This window comes from Cervus elaphus, chromosome 7 (genome assembly GCF_910594005.1).
Source record: "Cervus elaphus chromosome 7, mCerEla1.1, whole genome shotgun sequence".
NCBI lineage: Eukaryota > Metazoa > Chordata > Mammalia > Artiodactyla > Cervidae > Cervus > Cervus elaphus.
The window spans coordinates 24,453,088-24,472,562 of NC_057821.1; positions in this window are offsets into that span (position 1 = coordinate 24,453,088).

Here is a 19,475-nt window from a genome sequence, read left to right on the forward strand (position 1 = left end):
TTTCTATTAAAAAATAACAAAAAATATTGTTCATTATTCCTTATTCTCAGTTCAGTTCAGTCACTCAGTCGTGTCCAACTCTGCAACCCCATGGACTGCAGCACATCAGGCCTCCCTGTCCATCACCAACTCCCAGTTTACTCAAACTCATGTCCGTTGAGTTGGTGATGCCATCCAACCATCTCATCCTCTGTCATCCCCTTCTCCTCCTGCCTTAAATCTTTCCCAGCATCAGGGTCTTTTGTTCTTCGCAACAGGTGGCCACAGTATTGGAGTTTCAGCTTCAGCATCAATCCTTCCAATGAATATTCAGGACAGATTTCCTTTAGGATGGACTGGTTGGATCGCCTTGCAGTCCAAGGGACTCTCAAGAGTCTTCTCCAACACCACAGTTCAAAAGCATCAATTCTTTGGCGCTCAGCTTTCTTTATAGTCCAACTCTCACATCCATACGTGACTACTGGAAAAACCATAGTCTTGACTAGATGGACCTTTGTTGACAAAGTGATGTCTCTGCTTTTTAATATGCTATCTAGGTTGGTCAAAACTTTCCTTTTAAGGAGTACGTTTCTTTTAATTTCATGGCTGCAGTCACCATCTGCAGTGATTTTGGAGCCCCCCAAAATAAAGTCTATCAGTTTCCATTGTTTTCCCATCTATTTGCCATGAAGTGATGGGACCGGAAGCCATGATCTTAGTTTTCTGAATGTTGAGCTTTAAGCCAACTTTTTCACTCTCCTCTTTCACTTTCATCAAGAAGCTCTTTAGTTCTTCTTCCCTTTCTGCCAAGGTGGTGGTGGTGTCATCCGCATATCTGAGGTTATTGATATTTCTGCCAGTAATCTTGATTCCAGCTTATCCTTTATCCAGCCTGGTATTTCTCATGATGTATGCTGCATAAAAGTTAAATAATCAGGGTGACAATATACTGCCTTAAAGTACTCCTTTCCCTATTTGGAACCAGTCTGTTGTTCCACGTCCAGTTCTAACTTTGGCTTCCTGACCTGCATACAGGTTTCTCAAGAGGCAGGTCAGGTGGTCTGGTATTCCCATTTCTTTCAGAATTTTCCACAGTTTATTGTGATCCACACAGTCAAAGGCTTTGGCATAGTCAATAAGGCAGAAATAGATGTTTTTCTGGAACTCTCTTGCTTTTTTGATAATCCAGTGGATGTTGGCAATTTGATCTCTGGTTCGTCTGCCTTTTCTAAATCCAGCTTAAACATCTGGAAGTTCTTGGTTCACGTATTGTTGAAGCCTGGCTTGGAGAATTTTGTGCATTACTTTACTAACGTGTGAAATGAGTGCAATTGTGCGGTAGTTTGAGCATTCTTTGGCATTGCTTTTCTTTGAGATTGAAATGAAAACTGACCTTTTCCAGTCCTGTGGCCACTGCTGAGTCTTCCAAATTTGCTGACATATTGAGTGTAGCACTTTCACAGCATCGTCTTTTAGGATTTGAAATAGCTCAACTGGAATTTCACCACCTCCATTAGATTTGTTTGTAGTGATGCTTTCTAAGGCCCACTTGACTTCGCATTCCAAAAAGTCTGGCTGAGTAATCATACCATTGTGATTATCTGGGTCATAAAGATCTTTTTTGTATAGTTCTTCTGAATATTCTTGCCACCTCTTCTTAATATCTTCTGCTTCTGTAGGTCCATACCATTTCTGTCCTTTATTGAGCCCATCTTTGCATGAAATGTTCCCTTGGTATCTCTAAATTTCTTGAAGAGATCTCTAGTCTTTCCTGTTCTATTGTTTTCCTCTGTTTCTTTGCACTGATCACTGAGGAAGGCTTTCTTGTCTCTCCTTGCTATTCTTTGGAACTCTGCCTTCAAATGCGTATATCTTTCTTTTTCTCCTTTCCTTTCTGCTTCTCTTCTTTTCACTGCTATTCCTTATTCTAGCCACTCACTAAAAATATAAGCTCCACAGGGGTATGAGTTTTTGTCCATCTTGTTCAATGCAGTATCCTCAGCATGTAATAGGGTAACTACCACATAATAGATGCTCAAGAAGTAATTCTTAACCATATTTGTACAGGGACTTGTCTTGTAACAATGCTGAATTCAAGTAATCTTCTACACTATTTCTGTAACAATGCTGAATTCAAGTAATCTTCTACACTATTTCTGTTTCTACAGGACTGTGTAACTTTATTTTTCATTTATTTGATATTTATTTATTTAATACTTGGTATGTGCTCAGTGAGGATACAACAGTGAGAAAACCAGAAATAGTCCTTGCCCTAATAGAGAATAAGTCTAATTAAGAATGCAGATATTAAGAAAATTATGAACAAATGAATGAAAATGGTGAACTCTGTGGTAAGAGCTATGAATGACTAGTGTAACATTCTAGGCATGTGCCATGAGATGTGGGTCTCTATGGTGATCCCAGAAACTGAAAGAGTTTGAATTACCTTAAAGCTAGACTTATTTTTCTGTCTTTTGGAACACCATTTAACTTACACTTCTGTGTACAGTAATTGATCAACAGATATTTATTGAATGGAGTCATTTTCAAATTGATAGTCCTAATATTTCACTCATTAATAAGAATCGTCAATTACCTAGAATACTCTCTTACCTGATAAATCTAGATAAATAGATATTTATTCTCATTTCTTTTTTTCTTTAAAAAAAAAAAAAGAGAAAAAAATTAGATGCACAGTTCCCCTCATATTTAACTTTGCATGGAGGGTAGAACTTAGTTATTTCCTCTTCATTTCTGTTAAGGTTTATTTCTTAACACATCAAGTCAATTTAATTAATGCTATGGAAGGGATGAGGGAACTCTAGTCAATGATCAAATGTGAAGTGGGTGTCATGTGTCATGCCTAGCATTTCTATGCCTTGAATTTTCACTGAACCACTGCACCAAAGAGACTCTTTTTAACACATTTTTACTGTACAAAGCATGAATATACTATTGTACATATTTTATATTTCCCTAAGGCTTAAAATTGAGCCACATCCTACAGAATCTCCATTTAGGAACAGAAGGAGAAGTATTGGAAATGGGAGGAGGGGGGGGTCCCCGCCAAAGACTTGTCTCTCCCTCCCTCTCCTGCTCTCTTAGCATCTCCACTCTGTCATTGGCCGCATCAAAGTCATTTTCATAGAAACCATTTGTAATCTTGCAAAAACGGTTTGTGATATTGGGTCGGGCTAAACAGCAGAGCAGATGAAATCTTTAAGAATAAATGAAATATTCTAGATCCAGACATGGGCCATTAACAATAAGCAAAGAAGCGCCACGCAAGTCCCAAGGAAGGAGAGGATCCGAGGAGACCCTGCATCTGTCTTCTGTGAACCACTGGCTGCCCTGCTGCTGAAGACACAGCCGAGGGGCCAGCAAGTCGAGGGAGATGCTTGCAGATTGATTTCCTTGCTCCAGTAGCTCCTTGACATGGCAAAGTTTGGCTCCATTCTCTTTTCCACTTGAAAATGGATACAGAAATGAGAAAAACCACCCCACCCAACAATGAATTAATAATAGCTGCCAACTAGCTGCCTGGGCCATTATATTCATAATGCTCCCGAAGCTGTGCTCATCGCCTGCAAAAGAGAATTTGTCCTTAAGCTGCTTATTTTCAAACTACATGTGAAGACAACAAATTGTATGGCATGTTGATCCAATAAGGCATAGCAAGAAAACTAAAGAATCAGCTGGGAGGGAGTGAAAAGAAATAGAAATTTAACAGCTAGCCAGCCTGAAATAAAGCAGGCGCGATTACAAGACACATGTACAATTCTCCACGGCCCCTAAAGTCTCTAGCGAAAAGGTAGAAATGAACTAATTTATTAGTAAAATCACATCAGGGGCAGTAATTTCATGTTAGTGAATTTACATGTAATAACATTAGGCTCCCCACCTCCATTTCACCAGTGTGGCCCCGTCCAATGATGAATGAGGTGCCTAAAGAAAGATGATAGTTTGATTGTTTTCACAGCAAACAGATCAGCATTTTAATTTCTTGCCTCTGTGTTTATTGCTTATTTGGCCCCTTGCTCGGCTTGTAAAAACTTGGCTAAATGGAAATGAATAAATGTAATTACTGCGGGTGACAGTGGTAATCTGTGTGGGTTTTTCATATTGGCTTTGCCAGAGTTAATCTAATCACCGGAGAATACGTGTCACCGCACAAATGCGCTGACGGAAAACAGTCCTCCGTCAGTGCCAAGTACACACAGGCTGGGAAGCTCAGATGCAGACGGCCGTGTCTGCACCCTCCGCCTGACTCCCCTCTGCTATGGAGGCAGAACTTGCCAAAGAATCCTGAGAAATAAATATGTGTAAGAAATAGGTCCAAGTTCAGGGGAACCCAAAAGGAGGCTCACGGATGACCCTGGGGCCAAAACCAAGGCTAGCCAAGATGGTAGCCAAAGTCCTCCCCAGGGTGGGGATGAGATGTCCAGGGCATAGGGTGAGTGGAAACTGAATTTTTCCATTTCTACCCAACACGAAGTGGCTGGAAAGGCTGGTTAATAAGTGACTTTATTTTGCACGGTTTTGTTTTCCATCTATAAGACAGAGATAGAACAAGTCAGATTGCTTGAGCTTGGCATTGCGGGAGGAGCAGCAGCGGGCGGTGGGGGTGGGGGGGCAACCAGGCAGTCAGAGCGGAGGAGGAAAGATGAAGTGAGATAATGTATGTTAAAGTGTCTTGTGAAATACAAAGCAAAGCTAAATGAAGCAGAAGAGAGTCCTCTGAAACCGACTTTATTATATATAAGATTTATTTTATCAAAGCAGTAGGGAAGCGAAGGATTATTTGGTAAACGGTAGTTGGAAGGCTGCTTAGCATTTTGGAAAGAAAAATAAATCAAGCCTTGTAACTCTGAATATTGGTCAAAAGTAATTCCAGATGGATAAAATAATTAAATATGAAAATAAAATGTTAGGAAAACCAGATGAGGAATTTAATATTCACTGGATTTAAAGGATTTAAGAGAAGACTCTACACTAAAAAACAGTGAAAGAAACCGTGAAGGAAGAATAAACAAATTTGATGACATTAAAGTTATAAACTTCTACAGTCAAAATAAGTAGCCCAAAATAAGAAAGCAAATATTTTCAGCAAATAAGACAAAGGTGGATAACTATGTTACAGTTAAAGCTCCCAGATGTTTATTTTTAAGTAAAATAAACATGTGGACTATTGATAGAAAGGAAATAGATGAGAAGTGTCCAAAAAGAAATACAACTAATAAATGTGTGAAGACAAAAATGTTCAAACATGCCAAGAATCAGAGAAAAGCAAATTCAAACAAACTAGAAAAATGGAAAGATGCCTGTGTTTTCAAGGTATGGACAGACTGAAAATTCCTATAATAAACTGCCAATGACAGTTGAAGTTAGTATAAAGTTTTTGGAAACTGAGAGGCATAAACATTTTTAATTTGGACCTAATAATGCCACTTCCGAGTTTACAATTTAAATAATATTTTTTAAAAAGGAAGTGACTGTATCTCTAAAACTATGTATAATTTTTAAAAATTAGAACCATTTAAATGGTGTGATTTGTTGCTCATAATTCAAATGATTAAATTAATAAGCTACTTGTCCTGTACAAAAATATTTCTTGTGAATAAAAGTTGTGAGCATTTTAACAATGTGAAATTATTTGATAGCTAAGGGGAAAAAAAATCTGCAAATTTGTCTTTTTCCAGAAACCCTCAATGGACATCTCGAGTATCATGGGCCAGTATTAGGTCACATGCCCATTTCTAAGCCAATCATTGGCAAGAAAAATAGTGTAAGCATGACTGACAGAATAACCATTTTGGGGAATGGATATGGGCAACACTGAGAGACTAACAGAATGAGGACCACCAAAAGATATTCTTAGAGAAAAAGTAGGTACTAGATATGTATTGGGGGATGGGGGTAAGGGAAGATGGTCATGGTGTATAAGAAGGTAAAGGGAAAGTGCATGTATTTAGAAAATTGAAGAACAAGAGGAATAACTGATATCTTACATGAGACACCGAAAATAGTCTTCATTCTAAATTTAAGAAAGAAGTAAAAGAAAGAAGTAAAGAGAGAGATAAAGGAAAGAAAAGATTTTAAAAATGAGACAAAGAAAGGAAGGGGTAAAAAAGAATAATGAAAGAGAAAATCACTTCTACAGAGCCTCAATCTTAGGAAAAGAAATCTTGGCATCTAACCCCTTCTATGTAAAACAAAGACTTTCATCATCATACTTTCAACCTGAAGATGCTATCAGGAATGTAAGGCCTCGGGCAATCTGCTAGGAAGATGGCTGAGAGGCTTAGAACTTTCTTGTGAAGCCTAAAAAGCATGACAAAACCAAAGTGAGACCCTCTCCAAGGAAGGCATACAAGGTCTAATCTGACCCAAAGCGTAGTAGGTGGACCTCCTCTCTTTTAAGATGCAGTGTATGAACTAAACCATGATGAGAGATGGGGAAGTGGGAAGGTAAAGCATTCAACCAGACCTCTCAACAAAGAGCATCTTCACTCTAGAGAGTCAAGCTTAAAAAAAAAAAAAAAAAACACCTCAATGAATATCTAGTCAGAGCAGCTAACCCCCAGAGATACAACATCAGAGACCCGGGCAGCAGCAGTGTTTGTGAAATGCCTCTTGTTGTCAGTTTACTTGCTATTTGTGGAAAGGATGGGGTCCCAGTTTTAAATTCTTCTAGTCTGAATCTCTGGAGTGCATTGTGATAAGTTTAAACAGAAAAGCCCTGCACGTGTGGTAAGCACTGGGAGAAAGAGTGTAGATGCAGGACTAGACATAAAAACTTTCTCTAATGCCATGGAGCTATCTTCCCTCAATGAGAATTTACAGCTATTTTTAGAGTATCTGTGCAATCCTTCCCAGATAAGGGAAACATATTCATTGAACCTCCAAAAATTGGATTTTCTGTTTCTTTAAGTCAGTGATTTGGATTCTTATCTTGTCTCAGAAGGGCTTCCCCAGTGGCTCAGTAGGTAAAAAACAGCTTGCCAATGCAGGAGACGTAAGAAATGTAGGTTTGATCCCTGGGTCGAGAAGATCACCTGGAGGGCATGGCAATCTACCCCATTATTCTTGCCTGGAGAATCCAAAGGACAGAGGAAATTGGCAGGCTACAGTCCATAGGTTGAAAAGAGTCAGGTATGACTGAAGTGACTTAGCATGCATGCACTTGTCTGAGAATAGCAGAAATGTTTGCCTCTGTTGACACCCAGGAAGCTGAAACCTGTGGTCCCAGGGGCAGGTAAGTCTTGAGACTCCCAACTTCACAGCCAGTGAAAGGAAATCAAGTGAATTCACTGCCTCTGGTTTAGAATGTGAGAACTAAAGTACAAACACTTGACGAAAAATAAAGATGGGGAAAAGTTTCTTTTATGTCTCAGGAAATTATTACATTTTGGTGAAGTGCTTAGAGGTATAATATGAGCTGGATAATTTTCACAGCATTTGATGTAGCAAATGTTGTGGGGCTCTTCCATGACACGTAATCAGTATTAAGCCAACATTTATAAAATAAAAAATGAAACCAAGTTTCTCACCAGGAAAATTGGTTTCCGTTCAACAAGATGTCCTACGGCATCCTTATAATTTTTAGGTTTCAGTTTTCAGTACTCACTTTCACCACAAGGGATGACATTCAGAAAATAAAGAATCCTAGATGTCCCCTAAAAGAAAGTGTACCAAAATATTAGGAGAGTATCTGACCCCAAGTAAATCAATATTTAATTATAAGCATTGGTTTGAACCTTCTTCTTGCCCTCTTTCTATTATAAAACCCCAACATTGCTATTATCTTTATTTTCCCCTTTTGAATAATGTTACAGATCCACCCTTTTCCCAATACTTTCCTTAGTTTTCAAAAAAGGGGAGGGGGGCTGGTGGCTCAAATGGTAAAGAATCTGCCTGCAATGTGGGAGACCTGGGTTCGATCCCTGGGTTGGGCAGATACCCTGGAGCAGGGGACAGCTACCCACTCCAGTATTCTTGCCTGGAGAATTCCATAGACAGAGGAGCCTGGCAGGCTACAGTCCATGGGGTCGCAAAGAGTCTGACATGACTGAGTGACTAAGCATAGCACAGTGTTAAAAAAAAGGACTTTTGACATGTCCAAGGAGAACTACTTAAATTAGTGCTATTAATATTATTTAAATTTAAGACATTCTGTGAACTAAATAGCAGTATAGAAGATAATCCCTGCCTTTTAATAGCATATAATTGAACAGGGAAATAAAACATGTATGTTTATGAAAGTAATAAATATAAAAAATTATGTTGATACTTCTCAAAATATGGTCTACACGTGATCTATATCACATGCACTGAGTATGCTTGTTAAAATATATGTGTCCCGGCTCCATCTCACATGAACTGCATCAGAAATTCGTGGGAATAGGGCTTAAGAAGCTGGATTTTACAGGCACTTCAGAGTTTGTGAATGTTTTGTTTTATATGAAACTACTGGAAAATATTAAGGGCTAGACATTCTCTAAGCCAGGAGTAGGAGGTAGAGATGACCAGGAAAGGTGACTGAGTACATGAGACTTGAACTTGGTTTTGAATAATGAGCAGTATTTTGGCAGTGGTGGGAAGATAATACAAAAGATAAGGATGTATAATTAAAAATGCTGGTGGAGGAAATAAAGCCAATTGTTTGGCTAATGGTGAGAAGTATTTGGAGAAATATCTGGAAGGATAATTTAAAGCGCTCTTGAATGCCTAGCCAAGATCTCTAATATTTTCCAGTTTTTTTTTAACAGTGTGGTAAATACTTAATTATAACTAATGCAACTACACCAGTAAAGTAGTGCCTAGTTTTAAAATTACAGACATTGCTGGGTTGCGTGGAGAGGTGGCCTTCATAGAGCACCAACTATCTTAAAAACAAAAAAAATAAAAGTGAGAAATCCCTCAAAACCATTTTCTGAATACCAGCCCCAGAGGAATCAGGAGTTTTGTGAAAACTACAAAGATAATTTATCCTGCTCCTATAACTGCCACAGTGGCCAATTGATTCTATGTTTTCTATTTACAATTCAGGGAAGCTGATGTATGATCCGAGTCCTTCTTGCTCAAATGTGTTTACTCTCTTTCACAAACGAAAAAAGGAAGCTCTGTGGAAAAATCTATTCTGATCCCCAAAGCCAAAATTCCTATTCTGCTGGTTGATGAGAATGAGAAATGAGTTGGAAAGTTAACTCTTGGAAAATTGGCACAGTGAATTCACTTCCTACTCTGCATATATGTCCGTAGATGGATTCCTACTACCGCACTTACCTGCCAAGGTGAACCTCGGCCTGAGCAGCAGCCTCTTTCCTCCTGGACACTCTACCCTGCCGAGGGGAGTTAAAGAAGACAATTCATAGATAGGGATGTGACTAACGCAATTAACACTATTCTAGCAGAAGGATGGTTCTGGCAGACCCGGGTAAAACTACACCAGGCTGTTGAAGAGATGTGGCCCCTGGCCTGGGATGCCTCACTAATTCTGTGAAGGCTTTCTCCACAGGAAGGAACAAAGCAAGATTTAGGCAAATGAAGGAAGAAAAAGAGAAGGAATGGGACTGCAAGACCCTGAAAGGACAGAAGAGAATGTGATGTAGAAACCTGGAGAGTGCATTCAGTCCTAAATTAAGAGGTTGTCATTGTTTAGTTGCTAAATTGTGTCCAACTCTTTGTGACCCCATGGGCTGTAGCCCAGGAGGCTCCTCTGTCAATGGGGTTTCCCAGGCAAGAATACTGGTGTGGGTTGCTATTTTCTTCTCCAAGGGATCTTCCCAACCCAGGGATCGAAACTGCGTCTCCTGCATTGCAAGTGGATTCTTTGCAGCTGAGACACCAGGGAAGCCCTGAATTAAAAGGGCCACACTTAAAAAGAGATCCTGTACAGTTAAGTCCCAGTAGGATTTATGATCCCATAGGAAGAAATATAGGTGGGGGGGTAGGGTTTAACTTACACCTTTAAGAATATTTCTGTGCAAGTTTTTCTCTTATCCACATGAAGTGTGAGCAGAACTCCAAGGGATGTGATACAAAATTAGAGGCCAACAATGGAAGTTTAAAGATAGAAATGAAGTAAAGAAACTTTACTACAAATAAGAGGGTAGGATGAGGGCATCAAAATAGATGAACTTAGTAAAGACAAGGGTGGCGGGAAGGAGGTTGGAGGGTCAAGAGATTTCTAAGAACTGGGGAAACACACCTGAGGGAAATACAAGGAACACAGATAAAGAAACAGTTTCTTGGGCTCTTCTCTCTTGTCTCCGACTCTCGTTTTTTCAATTGGGTTGTAGTTGCTTACCATCTTGTGTCGGTTTCTGCTGTCCAATGAAGTGAATCAGCCGTATATACACGTATATTCCCACCCTCTTGATTCTCCCCGCCGTCTCCCCTCCCACTCTACCCTTCTAGATCATCACAGAGATTTGTGCTGAGCACCCTGCACTATACAGCAAATTCCCACTAGCTCTCCGTTTCACACACAGTAGCTCTGTATATGTCAGTGTTAATCTCCTAATTCGTTGGACCCCTTTTTCCCACCCTCTGTGTTCACACCTCCATTCTCCATCTGTGTCTGCATTCCTGCCCTGCAAATAGGTTCATCTATACCATTTTTCTAGATTCCACATATACGCATTAATACACAGTATTTGTTTTTCTCTTTGTGACTTGCTTCACTCTGTATGGACAGACACTAGGACCATCCACATTGCCCCTTCAACTTTTATGCCATTTTTCCTGCATCTGAACTTGGCACTTTCATAGCAATGACTTCTGCAATTCTCACTGTACATCCAGTTCCATCTGTTGCTGCCTTTTCTTCACCCATATCCTCTTGAGACTTAAGACTTATGAACACAATTCTCATGCTCATACCAAGGATGATGGGAACAATTACTCTCCCTGGAAAAGTTTTGTACAGTGCTTTCAGACACACTTTTGCTGAAGAGTGCTCTTCATCCTACTTAAAAAAAAATTATCAACATATATTTGGCATATTGTGTAAGTTTAAGGTGTGCAGCATGTTAATTGGATATATTTATAGTGCAATATGAATGCCATTGTAGCAATAATTAGCACCTCCATTGGTTATATAATTATCACTTCTTTTTAGTGATCGGACTTCATGTTTTTTATTCTCAGACTTGTTGAAAATAATCCTGCCTGCTCTTCTTTCTGCCATTTTGTTCATCTACATACTTAAAGTGAACTTGAGTCTTTCACTTTCAGGCTACATCTTCCTGGTTTAAAAAGGTTCTTTTTTTTTTTTCACCTTGCTCCCATTTTCTGTGTGGTACAGTGTGGATAAGAGATTTGCAATACTGGCCATTATATCCTGAATATTAAAATACTAGAATCATTATTATATTTTATATATATTATGCAAGTCAAGTAAAATGATTATAAAAATAAGTAATTGTTTTTAGAGCTTACTATAAGCCAGGCACTGTGGTAGGTCTTTTCATGTGTTAACACATTTAATCATCAAAATAGGACTAGGGGACTGCCCTAGTGGTCCCGTGGTTAAGAGTCTGCCTGCCAATGCAGGGGATGCTGGTTTGACCCCTGGTCTGGGAAGATCCCTTGTGCCGTGGAGCAACTCAGCCTGTGCACAACAACAGGAGAGCAACCACACGGAGAAGCCCACACAACACAACACGCCGGAGCTAGAGAAAGCCCACGTGTGTGCATGTTAACTTGCTTTGGTCACGTCCAGCTCTTTGCAGCCCTAGGTAGCCTACCAGTCTCCTCTGTCCAAGAGACTGTCCAGGCAAGAATACTGGAGTGAGTTGCCATGCCCCCTCCGTGGGATCTTCCCGACCCAGGGACTGAACCCGCATCTCTTTATGTTCCCTGCAATGACAGGTAGGCTCTTTACCACTCGCAACAATAAAGACTCGGTGTAGCCAAAAATAAATAAATAAATAAAATAAAACTAGGAGGTAGATATTTTAATTATCCTTATTTTACAGATGTGAAAACTGAATCATAAAGAAATGAAGTGGTTTTCCCAAGATTACACAACAAAAAAAGAGATGAAGCAATAATTCTAACTCCTAAGTTCCCAGTCTTTAAGTCCTAATAACTTCAAATGTGTGCTTTTATCACACATTGGTATTTATACGAATACTCTTGCACTGGTATCCTCTGTCCATTGACAATTGTCTCAAGCCTTCCTCCCTAAGGTTTCAACTGTAGAATACTCTTAATTTTTCATAGGCTTCAATTTAGCATCCGTTGCTGCCAGGTTTGTTTTCTCTGACCTGGGAGAAATACCATAAGTAACACTTTCCCTCTCTCTTTCTTGGACTGATAACATGGAATGGTGGCAAACAGGGAACTGCATCGGATCTTCTCTGGATTAAGTCTTCAGAGATCATGAAGACTATTAACAAAGAATTGAGTGGTGGGGAAAAAAAGGATTATCAAATGGACATTTCTTTTTTCCCTCTGATGGGAATATGGGTTACATATCACTATGTGACTATTATTAGTCCCCTAGTTTATAATGATACTATAAAGATGACATAAAATGAAATAAATAAAAATAGTAAGTAGGAATAATAATAGATGCAAATAAATATGGCCTGAAAAAGCAGAAACTATATAATATTTCATTAATCCTTATCCCTATTTTTTATAAATGGAATAAAAAGCTTTAGCATTTCTCCTTCAGAGATGCATGGTGGCAGCCCCTTGAATGTCAGAGGTGCAGAGAAGGGACAGTTGCTGATTTTACTGTCTAGACTAGGGCTTACATTGATCAGTTTATATAAAAACAATGAAAGAAGAACTGGCCAATAAAAACAGAATTAGCTGAAGAAAGTCTGCTTGACCCAAATGCAAGTCAAATGCCTGCAGCTCCAGGATGAGAATAGGTTACTGGTTATTTGATTTTGTTTATTTTTTTTTTTCCTGACCATAAGTAATAGAAGTTTAGTTTGGGCATATTTGATTTTTCACATCAATATTTTCCCTAAATATTACTTCTCAAACTGTATTTGTTGCAACAACACGGAGATTCTAGGCTGTTTCCTTTTGCTAGTGTACGTCTGGAAGGACCAGAAGTAAAAGGGAAATGGTAAATTAAGACAGGGCAGATGACATTCTCTAGAAAATTTACTAGTTGGGTCTTTTTAAAAGTTTCTCTTAAAAAACATGAGGAAAAATTAAATTTTAGGTTAAGGAAGATCATTTTGAAGAAATGATCATGTTTCTAGGTCTAGATTCATTCCTTACAATAAAAATGTCAAATCAGAAAAATCACATTTTTTGTGAAATTTGATCACTCTCCCTCTTAAGCAGAGGCTATGATGAATATAATTGAGACACTGACTTAAATTGTTATAGAGGTTACAATAAAAATATAAACATGACCCAATAAATTCCCTATAACTGTTTAAATACATCAGTAATCAGTCCTATATGTCACTACATATAAGACATCCATATAAAAGTTTGTTTCTTAGTAGGGATGTTGTCTCCACAAGATGAACATACTTCGTGAAGGGTGGCACTGGTGGAACTCTGGATAAATCCGAAATTCTGATATCCAGTATTAGTGGGTGATAGCCTAATGACTATCACCCATGGAGAGAATCTAATAAACTCAACATTATTTTTATGATAGATAATAAATACATAAAATTATAACAAGGTGAAAGCTGATTCCCTTCCCTATACTCAAGAGATTATAAACCATCCGCTGATTTTTGTCATTCACAAAACACAAAATATCACACAGTAATTACATTTATCCAGATCAGTAACAGTTGGACAACTTAATGAAAAGTGATGTCATTTGTAATGGTATTCCAAAAAACAACATATCTAGGAATAAATCTATAAAAATATATGTAAGACTTTTATGTAGAATATTATAAGTTTTATTGAATTTAAAATTTTTGATAAACATTTCAAAATATAAATAAGTAGGGATACATACTATGTTCATGAATATAAAGTCTTACTACCATGAGGTCAAATTTTCACAAATCACATACAATCAATAACATTTCAGTCAAAATGCCAGAGACTTTTTTTCTTTTACAGAATGAGAACGTACGAGATGCTTCTTGAATTTGAACAGGAGTGTAAAACATTTTTTTAAATAGCACCAAACATTTCTGAAGAACAAAAAGAATATGGCATGAAGGGTGCATAACACACTACTGATGAGAAACTATTGTAATTTTGACCCACAGATCGCTAATACAGAGACCAAGAAAACAGAAACAGATGCAAAACAGGCCCAGGTACACATGGGATCTCGACATATGACAAAGCTTGCATTGCTGGGTAAAGGATGGGCTGTTTAAAACAGTGTACAGGGCAAAATTATTTATTGGGAAAAAAATAAAATTAAATTTCTAGCTCACACATAACAAAAATCAATTCCAGGTAAATTAAATACATTTAGTTTTATTAAATTCAAGGTTTACTATTTAACAAGATACCGTGAAGGTAACAAAATACTTGGAATACATAATACATATAATAAAAAGATTAGTATACAGAATATATAAAGGATTCCTATGAATCAGTAAGAAAAACTGCCTAATAGCTAAGAGCAGGCATTTCAATTGTGAGGAAACCTACAGTTGAACAATAAATATCAAGTGAAAAGAGAGATCAATATCATTAGTTATATACAAAGTACAAATTAAAATTTAAAATGTACCAATGTTTTTTATCCTTTAAATTGGAAAACAAAAAAAGCATAGCAATGCATTAGCAAGGATTAATGCATTCAGAGTTTTCATCTTCTGTTGGTGTTACTAAAATGAACTGCAACTTTCAGCATGGAGGAATCACAAAAATATAATGTAAAAAAAAAAGATAAGTCACAGGAAAATGTAGACCATACAAAGTTGTTTTTATAAAGACCAAAGCCAACAGAACTAAACAATACATCATCAGACATACACTATATTTTAATTATAACATTTACTACAAATGCAGTAAAGAATAAATAAATTATAAACATGTAAATTTTTAACACCAGATCAGGCTGGTCATTCCCTGGAGACAGTAAAGGTTCATGAGTGGTTAGGGAGGGGGAACAGGCTGGTAACGTTTCATTTGTTCAGCCAAGTGGTAGGGATGTAGTGTTTACATGCTTATTATTTTTAATCCGAACATTAAAGTTAATGATTTATATTACAATATATTTTATCCCTAAAAGGTTGTTCATATGTAGTAGAATTTCACATTGAGTCTAACAGACGTCTTTTGCTGGGGCTAAGGTAAGTTGGGCTTCCTAGGTGGCACTAGAGGTAAAGAACCTGCCTGCCAATGCAGGAGATATAAGAGAGATGCAAGTTTGATCTCTGAGCTGGGAAGATTCCCTAGGGGAGGGCATGGCAACCCACTCCAGTATTCTTGCCTGGAGAATCCCTATGGACAGAAGAGCCTGGCGGGCTACTGTCCATAGGGTTGCAAAGAGTCAGACACGACTCAAGCAACTTAACATGCTTGCATGTTACCCTCATTACAGGGAAAAGTTAGAAAATATAGAGGGTCAGTCCTTAATTTTGCCAAGGGCTGGAGTTCTTGCCAGAGAAAAGAATACCAGAAAATGTTAAGATATCCACAGGTATCTTACTTCATGCTTGTAAGAACTCTTTAAGGAGAATTTTCTCCATGGGGCCAAAATGGACTTGTCCTGGGTTCCTCAAGGATATGACTCAACAATGTAATTTGTGCTATAGTCACACCTTAGTCAACAGATCTGAATTGTAAGCCAGGGTGCCCAGTACTTTTTCCTTTACTCTAGAATTTCTCAACTTCTACACTATTGACATTTTGTGCTGGGTATTTCTTTGTAACGTCTGATCTGTTCATCTCCTCTCTGGCCTGGAAACGTTGGACACCAGTAGCACTGTCTCCCCACCTCTGACTTGTGACAGCCAAAATGTCTCCCAGACATTGTCAGATGTCCCTGGGGCAATAGAGACTCCCTCACCCTCGCCCCCGAGTTGGCCATCACTGATCTACACCATATTTCAAAGGAGAACCTGATTTTAACCGTATATGTATGCATCTTTATACATTCACAGAGGATGAGATGGATGGATGGCATCACCAACACAATGGACATGGGTTTGGGTAGACTCCGGGAGTTGGTGATGGACAGGGAGGCCTGGCGTGCTGCGGTTCATGGGGTCGCAAAGAGTCGGACACAACTGAGCGACTGAACTGAATAGTGAGTTTCTAAAAGCGTTTTGACTTACTAAACTCTGAGCCTTCAGCACTCACACAAAAATTACGTGTAGCATGTACTTATTAATATTGAAAGTCTAAGTGAATGTGCCTAGAGACACATCTGGTAAGATATATGTACTTTACAGCTATGAAAAGAAATACCAAATCACATCATTTTTAGATGCTGAGGTAAAGAGAGAGTTCGTTTTTCTTTTATGCTTTCCATCTCAAAAATTTTAGATCAAATAAATCCAAAGCTGTTGTTGAAATAACCCCAGACACTATGAGGGCAAAACTAAGGCAGTAAAAGTGGTGACTGATGCATATGTTTAATAAATCAGTAGCTTTATTCTTTCTTAATTATTTGGATCATTAGAGCAGTAATCCTTTTCATACCAATTTGAAGGATTCTCTTGTCTAAGTTTGTGTCACCCAATTAATTGATTCAAAGTGTATAATTCGTTAGCTTGCAAATTGGAAAATTTATTTCTATGAAGTTCCAAGAAAGGTGGGAATCAGGAGAATATATCCAGAAGTTGAGAATATCGTCTTTTATTTATTTAAATATATATTAGTTAGTGTTAGTCGCTCAGTTGTGTCTGACTCTTCATAGCCCTGTGGACTGTAGTCCACCAGGCTCCTCTGCCCATGGGATTCACCAGGCAAGAATACTGGAGTGGGTTGCTATTTCCTTCTCCAAAATATATATTAGCACCTATTTATACCAGGGACTATCTAGATATAGGCAGAAATGTGATGAAGATATTTCAAGATTAATTCAGAGCTGCTTAGGAAATAGCGTTAAATCTATGAGTAGGGAAAATAGCAGAGTAACTTGATTGGTGTTATTCTGGAGGAAAAATCTGCCTTCTTGGGGAATTACAATAGCATGCATGTGTTTTAAAAGCCTAGAGGAAAAGAGACTTTGAAATCTGTTCATGGTCTCCTTCTCCACTGTGCTTAATTAAGACTTCAGTTTTGTCATTAAAAACAGAGGAAATATTACTCTTTTATTTAGTCTCCACAGTAGACCAATTTTCATCCCACCAAAAAGAGAAGCAAACCGAGAAAGATATCAAGCAACTGACAACACTTTCATGCAGTGATTTCTCTCCCTATGAAAACACATCTTTAGTATGATTTATCTGTATTTATAGTTTATCAGGGTACAAACCCATATGAGTATGCATGCACATACAGGATTTTCTGCAGGAGTCAGAAAGATAAGCCTCCTATTTGAGGTTTTAAAAAATAATATTAATTACATTTACTCCCAGCATAAACTTGAACCAATGTACCCATCTTATTCATAAATGTGTAATTATGTAGATGAATATTTGTGAACAGGGAGGTGTAATCTGCTTGACAAATCGGTAGTTGGTTACATAACTTTATTATTACCAACATGAAAGCATGTCTTCCCGCTTAAAAACCTCAACATGCAAAACCTGAGATAAGTTCCACACTCTTTCAGTTTTCTAGAGATTGAAGACCTAGTCTTAATGTCCAAAATTATCATGGGTTCTTAACTGATGGTAACTTTGTTTGAAGTACATCTATTGACTGAGAAAATATGATTTTGAAAACTGTAGTTCTGTACATGAGGTCATGTTTTAAATACATCTACATTTCATTTTTCCTAACATCTACCTACATTTGAAAAATAGTAACTATATGTGAAACATTTAGTTCGTAGAAGATGCACGGTGTGCAAAAAGGGTTCTCACTCTGAGGCTGTCCTTTTATCAGTAAAAACAAAATGGGAAATAGTGAAAGAAATAGAGGGTGCACAAGGAATTTTCCTCCTGGATCTTCAGAAACACGAAGCCAATCAGAGACAGGACCCATAGAGTCCTCAAAGACTCTCAAGAGTGTCAATTTCCTTGACCATAAGCTGTGGACAATATTTTTCTTCAATACAAGGAAAGTTTGGTAACTCAGATATTAAGTAGCTGCCAACTAAAAATAGTTGCTTGCCATCTGCCTCTACAGGATTAATTAGGTCACTAGCCGCTGCAGTAACTGGTTTTCAACACACCTTGAAAAGAGTTTAGGATTGAGATCAGGAATGAGGCCCTCTGTGCTCTGAAAAAACTGACAGAAGAGACCTTCAGAGAGTTAGATACTTTCAGGAGATTTTTATAATCCTGATTTCTTGCATTTTCTCAAGTCTAGAAAAGCACTGAAATCATTAGTGGAGACATCTCCTCGTGACTAGCTGCAACCTTCTTGTGACCAGCATCAAGCATGACCAAAGGGTGCAAGTGAGTTGCATGAGTAGGTAGCCCAGACTCTTCTCTTATACCCGTTGCTGTATCATTGCACCTCCCCCTCAGCTCACACCTGTGGCTCACACTTATGACCAGCTGACCGAGGAGAGACAAAACCAATCTTGGTTCATAGATGAGTTGGCTTGGTATGTGGATGATAACAGACTGCCTACAAGACGGCCCCAGGGGCAATCTGAATTGATGGATGTGAGGGGAAATCTTTCTAATAGATGGTCCACCTGGTCACCCACTTTTTGCAGATCCTTAGGGAGCAGGGACCTTGTCTACCCCCTTTAACTCTGTATTCTAAGTACCTAGAAGGTTACTGGCAGAGGTATTCAATAAATGCTTGTTGAACGAATGAGTCAACTCAGCAAATATTCACTGAGCACCTATTCTAACCCAGGAACATCATACGTATTTGGTGGCTTATTAAGACTTTCATTGATTTTGTGACTGGCATGCCAACAAAGAAACTAGAAAATGTGCAGAATCAGTTTTTTAAATAAGCATTGGGTAGATCTTGAGTCTTTGCTTGATATGATGATTCAACTTGGCATAAATAACCAAGTTTGGAGAGGAAGCACAGTGAAAGTATCCAGACACAGGAATGTGGGGAAAGGTGTGGATATGATTTGATACTATTTTCTACTTATATTTCCATAATTCTAAAACTTAAAAAAATTTTCATTTATTTTGAGGTAGATGCACATACCACCCATATACTTCTTTTGGAAGAAAAATTACTTTTCTCAGTTATTCCATTGGGTTATCCCAGTGTAAACCAAGGATTTATAGATTTCTACTGAAATGAATTGAATTTAGTTCAGAGAATGTGCAGAAAAGAAAATGCAGCATGTAACCTAAATCAGATATTAGTCTGGGGACTGATAAAATCCAATCAATTAGATTGTTTTATTTGTGGCAAATGTGTACAACAGTTCATACTCTGCCCATAAGTTACAATATGGAAAACATGTACACAAATACATAGAGATCTGATCCTTGCAAAAC